The following is a 7,447-nucleotide window of genomic DNA, read 5'->3' on the forward strand; positions in this document are numbered from 1 at the left end:
AAAGTGTCACGACAAGTGTAACATACAAAACACAAATTAATTATCCGACGAACCATCATCTCCGTTCCCATCGTTTCCTATTTGATCTTCCCCCGATTGAAAAAACGCATAAAGCTCCTCTCTACATGTCTGATCGTTGGGCATTGCTCAAAGATTTTCCAACTACATAATAAATAATAACATATATAAACTTATAAGTTAAATTATCAAACATAAACAAAAACTACCAAAGTACATTACCAGTTCTTGCACTTAAATACAAGATATACCAAAAGTACATTGCTATTTCTTACACTTGGGATAAAAACACAATTACCAAATCAACATCTATTTATCGATGCCAAAGTACATTGCTGAAACATCCCAAAAATATAGTCCAAAAATTTTGTTTTAAAATCATTTAAGAAAACCATAATCCATCAAACATCGTAATAAAATCATAAGTTATGTATCTCTAATCATCGTACAAAATGCTATATCAAAATCATGTCTCAAAATATCAGAGTCTAAACATCTCAGGCTGGAAGAATGGTGTGTGCACTGCAATCATCCTGAGCTCTTCCCTTTTCTACCGGAAGTACCTGAAACCAAAACTAAAAATTGTAAGCACGAAGCTTAGTGAATTTCCCAAAACTACCACATACCATATATACACATAATAGCATACATTGGGCCTTGCCCAGCATCGGACGAGTCCGACATTGGGTCCCACAGCATCGGACCGAAGTCTGGTATACATATAACATATAAATGAGCATATAACATAAACACGTAACATAAACATATAAGCTAGATCCTTCCTCGGGCTTGCCCCGACATCAGACCTAAATCCAGAACATCTCCACCTTCTGCCAATTGACCAATACTTATTGTATTTGAGCATAAGTCTGGTATATAGTATACTTCTTAGAGCTTTCTCTGTTGTCTATTTTTGCATTGGAAGATTATTGAGCCTCTCCCTTCAATTCTAACTTTAGACCCATTTCCAAAACCGACCAAGCCATTTATCATTTGATTGAGCTCACGAAACTTGTTCTTGACTCCCGTTATGTGATTGCTAGCTCTCATATCTAGATATCATAAATTTGTTTGGCTCGCTTTATCAACACCCGCCTTCAACCGTGGACTTACATTCTCTTCACTTAGATGAACTTTAACAATTTTATAAGTATCATCGTGAACCAACAGTAGCAAAGTTAGTTCGTTGATGTGTTCTTGAGCCAAGTTTAAGTCCGGATTTCTTTCACGTCTTGGGTTTCCACATTCTGCAGCATAATGACCGAAGTCTTGATAATTGTGACATTGCACTTTACTCTTATCTCGACTTTCGGATGGTTCACGACTTTTCTATTGGTGAGAACCACGACCACCACGGGTGTTCTTTGTGTAATTGTGACATTGCACTTTACTCTGCCTCGTCCTCTTGAACCACTACATCGTCCATAGTTTTCTTTGTGTAATTTCTTGGAATCATCGTCGTTTTTCTTCTTATTTCTGTCCGTCCACTCTTGATGAGTGAGTAGAAGTTTTCTTTCTTCATTTTCAACATGACCCTTCATGCATTCTTCCTGGGCTTTCAACCTCCCTACTACCTCCTTGAATGTCATCACATTCAAGTCCCCAAAATGCTCAAGAGTTGAAGCAATATGTAGGAACTTGGATGACATGGCTCTTAGTAGCTTATTCACTACATAAGATTCTTCTACTGTATCTCCCAAGGCACGCATAGTACTCACAATATTGCCACACTTCTTCATTTACAAGAATTGAGCACTTCTACACTCAGACAAAAATCAGCCCTCACTACATCGTTTGCATGATGAAATACAACTCTTTAGAATACCAATTATAACAACATGATAAAATGACACAATGTTTATAAAGAATACCATGTAACATCTTTTGTAGCTAGACGAAAACAAGATTCAAACACTCAGAACTTACATTCAATCAATGAACCAATGCATCTTAAGCATAAGCACCATTATTAACCTAACTATACAACAATTAAACAGCATCGCCTCAAAACATGCACAGATTTCAACACTCAAACTTGAGTCAATGATGAGGCAAAAGCACACTCTTTGCAAAAGATAAAGACCCATTGTTGGAAGCTCCATGTATGTTGAGAATGGAATTAATTAAATTATATATTTGAACATTCTCAAAAGATGGTACCTTTCTACCTCTAGCAAATCGAGGACCATGACCAATAAAAATCAATCTCATCGAAAAAAATGTATTATCATATCCATGTTCACCTCCACATTTATTACATTCCTTACTCTTCCTTGAGATAAACTTTCAATTTGTCGTCATTTTTAATGAACTCAATCCTTGGTTCATTTTGGCGACAATTTCAGAAGGGGATTGATCAGAAGGTGGATGAATAGATAACACAAGAGCATAATCTTGTACCCATTCTTTCGGAATCTTGATCCAAGAAGCTAAATCATCTAAAAAGATTAACTTTTTATCACAAGTAGCAACCATTCCATGATCGCCTACCATGATTATGGTAACATCTTCGAAAACCCCACGTTTTTCCAATCCGTTAATCAATCTACCAATCAACTAGGGGTGTAAATGAGCCAAGCCGAGCCCGAGCCTGACCAAGCTCGAGCTCGGCTCGTGAACAATTTAGTGGGCTCGCGAACCTAATCGATCCTAAGTGAGCCTATATATATATATATATATATATATATATATATATATATATATATATATATATATGTGTGTGTGTGTGTGTGTGTGTGTGTTTGTGTATGTATGTATATATATATATAGGCTCGTTTAAGCTCATTTAGGCTCGCGAGCCCATTAATTGAAGCTGGGATCGAGCTCGTTTAATAAACGAGCCTCATGTTTAGGCTCGAGCTCGGCTCAGACTCGTTTAATTCGATCTCAAGTAAAGCTTTTAACGAGTCGATCCCTAGTAGCTCACGAGTAGCTCGACTCACTTACACCCCTACAATCAACCCATGGATGTTACTAACAACTTCAGTAACATGAGGATCATCAGGGCCAAATTGATGACCTTGATGATCAGGGTCCTCGAAATACAATGTCATGAAAACAGGAATTTCTTCATTTGGTAAATCAAAATAATGGAGGATAGTATCAACGCGTTCTTCGAATGGAACTTATTCATTATAAGGTGCACATAAATTCATAGGATAATCCCAAGAAGCCTTTTTTACCTCGGATCCAGGCCATAAATATTTAGCCGCTTTGAGCCCTTGATTCGCGATTGTTTCCTAAATGGGTTCGCCTAGCCACCATTTGGGTTCATGGCTGGTAAATGTGAAAGTATCACCTGCGATTGGATCAATGAATTGGTTGTTTATGATTCCGTGATAAGCAGAGTATAATCCGACGGCGATTGAGTAGTGATTTGGGAAGGTTAACGTTGGGTAGACTGGAATAAATCCGGTTTCAGCTTCAGTTCCGTTTTTGATTAGTCGATGGATGTTGGGTGTTGAGGTTTTAAATTGGTACCCAAATCGGAACCCATTTGAGGAAATAAGGATGACGACTGGGTGGGTGAGTTTACTGAGTGGTCGAGCGATTTGGAGAGCAGTGGTGCTGTGGTGGTGATTGGTGGATGTAATAGAGGAAGAGAAGAGGAGGACGAAGAAGAGGGGGACGATGGTGGTAGAGGGTTTTGTCTGACTTCTTCATGGCTATTCAATACAAACCATTCCATGCTACGCATTTCCGTTAAATTAAGAGTTTTGATTTGACTTGTGCTGGCCGATCGACATTTATACCTAAACATCCAAAACTTTGTTTTTTTCTATGACAACATCTTCATTTCTTTCAGGGCGATTGAATTGAGTCTGTACATCTCGAAGGTACATCGAACAAAATGATAAAACTTCTTCAGCAACATAACCCTCAGCTATAGGACCTTTCGGCCTCGCCTTGTTTCTAACATAGTTTTTTCATATACCTTTTGAAGGGATACATCCATCTCATACATACCAGGCCTCCGACAATCACTTCATCAGGTATATGAAAAAGTAAATGAGCCATAAAGTCAAAAAACATTGGAGGATAAATCAATTCTAACTTGCACAAGATTGCAATAATGTCTACTTTTGATTTCCTTATATCCTCCACCTTCAATGTTCTAGAGTAAAGTTGTTTGAAAAACGTACAAAGGTCTACAATAGGTGTATAAGTGTCTTTGTCTAACAACTCTCTAACTCCAATAAATATCAAATGTTGCATAAGAATGTGATGGTCATGTGCTTTCAACCCAATAATGTTAGTATTGGTATCGTTCACTTTGTTACTGGTGTTAGAACCAAACCCATCTGGCAGTTTAACATCTTTTATAAATTGAAAAAAGAGTTGTCAACTAGATTTCGTGAAAGGGCATCTTGCATGGGGTCTATGAAACTTGTCACCCTTTTTTTTACAACCATTAATTTCTCTGAATCTTTAGAATTCTCAAGTCTTCTCGTGCATTTGATGTGTCTTTACTTTTATCATTCATTAGAAGAGTACCTAACAAACACTCGTCCACATTTTTCTCGACATGCATGAAATATATGTTGTGTTTCAGCTGTAGAGAAGACTAATACTTGAGTTCGAATAAAATGATTCGTTTCGACCGGTTCAACTTGTCATCTTGCCGTTTTGGCTCCCCACATCCATGCTTAGGATGTTTAATCGGTTTACGAGTTAGTAGACGACCTAGTTGCTCTTGTATGTCGTCATTACCAAAGTGTCTCGGAGCGGGTCTTGTCTCTTTCATCTCGTTAAAGTCCAACCTCTTTCTTAACGGAAACGAAGATGACCAATATATATGACTTTATTTGTTGCACGGTACGAAGTAGTGTCTTCATTGCAAGTAGCACATGCTCTATACCCTTGCCCACTCCAACCTAATAGAGTACTATGAGTTGGCCAGTCGTTTATTATCCACTACAACATAGCTTTCATCATGAAGAATGTGTTTTTTGCTGCATCTTTAATATGTATGCCTGAGTTCCATAAACATTTAAGCTCTTCCACCAACGGCCTAAGGAAAACATCCATATCCTTACCAGGTGCTTTCGGGTCAAGAATCAACAAAGTCAACATAAATGATGACTCTTTCATACAAAGCGAGGGTGGCAGATTGTATGTGGTGATTATAATCGTCCATGTGCTATGTGGATTACACATGTTTCCAAATGGATTAAAACCATCAACTGAAAGACTTAGGTGTACGTTACGGGGTTCACTCAAGAAGTTGGGGTTTTTTTTATCAAAATCTTGCCAATGTACCCCATCAACAGGATGACGCATCACACCATCTTTTTGATCTTTGGGTACTATGCCAAATCATATTTTTGGCAGTGTACCTCGAACAATATAAATGTGGTAGTCTAGGGGTCACAGGAAAGTATCGTAACACTTTATGAGCTACTTTCTTACCCTTGGTGTTTTTATCGATGCATTAGCTCTCTTTACAAACGGGACAAACCTGCAATGACTCGTGTTCTTTCTAAAAGTGAAAACAATCGTTTTTGCAGATATTTATCGACTCATACCCCAGACCAACGAACTTTAGTTTCTTTTTGGCTAGATAATGTGAAAGGGGAACCTTGTTGCCTTTGGGAAATGCGGATTGCAACAACTCAAGGAGTTGATCAAATGAACTATCCGTCTATTTTTTTCACCTTGATATGCATTAATTTTGCTAGAAAATCAAGGGAAGAAAAGGTGCAACCATGATACAATTTAGTTTCCACTTCTTCTAACAACTGTGCAAAGTCATCATCCACACCGCTACCCTTTGTATTCGAGGTTCCTTCATTGAGGTTTGTATCATTTTCTCTCGACTCCCACATCACATCGTCAATTAAATCGGCCATTTCGTTATTGGAAAGACGACCGGAGGAATTAAAGATTCACCGTGATAGATCCAAGTTGTGTACGACTTACTGAAACCATTTATAAATATATGACGTTCCACTGTTGTCAGGTACTTGAAGTAACGATTATCTCATTTTTGACACGCACATCTGATTTTACCATTACTATCAAGGTGTGACTTGGACTTCTCGATAAAAGCTTTGAGTACTACTTGGAACTCGGGATTTTTTCGATGTGGATTACTACTCCAGCCTTTAGTAATAGACATGATGATGTTGAAACATAATTTTGGGTTTAGAGTTTAGTCTATGGAATTAACATTGTTTTTTTACAAATATTTGCATCCTACTTTATTTGTAACATTGTACTTTTATAACATCTTACTATTGTATCTTTTTTATATTTTTATTATTTATAACATTTTTTTGTTTTTTTTCCAATTATAGCATTGTATTTTAAACAATTATATTATGTTGTTTTTTTTCTATTGTAGTGCTTTACTTTATGTTTTCGAAGACATGTATTTTATTTCCTTGCGTTGTATAATAATTAATGATAACTTAATGTACTGAGTCACATGATTATTTTTTTTATTCTTTTAGTAATTTATTACAATTACATTTTGTTTCATTTTTACCCTCGTTTTTACCGTCTTGATTGAAATATATATATATATATATATATATATATATATATATATATATATATATATATATATATATATATATATATATATATATATATATATTAGAGGTGGCAATTGTGTCGTGTCGGGTTCGTGTCGTGTTGATATATATATATATATATATATATATATATATATATATATATATATATATATATATATATATATATATATATATTAGAGGTGGCAATTGGGTCGTGTCGGGTTCGTGTCGTGTCGAAATACTAAACGGGTTGAAAGTGTTTGACCCTAACCCGACCCATTTAATTAACGTGTCGTGTAGTGTAAACCCGTTTATTTTCGTGTCGAGTTCGTGTTGGTTTTGGGTTAGGGCTATACCTTGAAATATGCCGTGTCATGTGACGTTAAAAGATTGAGCATGTTGAAAGAGTAGGAGTTTGATAGGTGGAAATGAAAAACTAATTGTTTTGAGGTAGAGTAGATGAAGTCATGACAAGTTTAGATGACAAAATTAAAAGAGTGGGAGTTGGGAAGGCGGATGACAAGGTCATGAAGATGTGAGAGTGGTGAAAGAGACTGGTAGTTTGAGAGAGAATGGAAAAACTGAAATAAAATCTTGATCTAGACGGCTAAGTCATTTCAACATTACAAAACAATTCAATTAGAAGGTTTTCTTTTACTTATGTTTTTGGTTTTGTATCTTTCTAGTTTATTTAAATAATTCAAAAAAACTTGCATATAAATAAAGGGTCATTTTCGAGTCATATTCGAGTTGAAATTCTCTACCATAACCTTACCCATTTAATTTTCGTGTCGTGTCGTGTCAATCCGTTTATCTAAACGGGTTGAAATATCTTACCAAACCCGTTTATTTCGTGTCGGGTTTCGTGTCGTGTCAATTTTTGCCACCTCTAATATATATATATATATATA

At 36.2% G+C, this 7,447-nt stretch overlaps 1 pseudogene; it reads right to left on the reverse strand.

The window, feature by feature from the left end:
• Positions 1-1,970: 1,970 nt before the first annotated feature.
• Positions 1,971-5,867, reverse strand: LOC111913838 (uncharacterized; annotated as a pseudogene).
• Between the last annotated feature and the right edge of the window lie 1,580 nt (positions 5,868-7,447).

The sequence above is a fragment of the Lactuca sativa genome, chromosome 5 (assembly GCF_002870075.4).
Source record: "Lactuca sativa cultivar Salinas chromosome 5, Lsat_Salinas_v11, whole genome shotgun sequence".
NCBI classification, from domain to species: domain Eukaryota; kingdom Viridiplantae; phylum Streptophyta; class Magnoliopsida; order Asterales; family Asteraceae; genus Lactuca; species Lactuca sativa.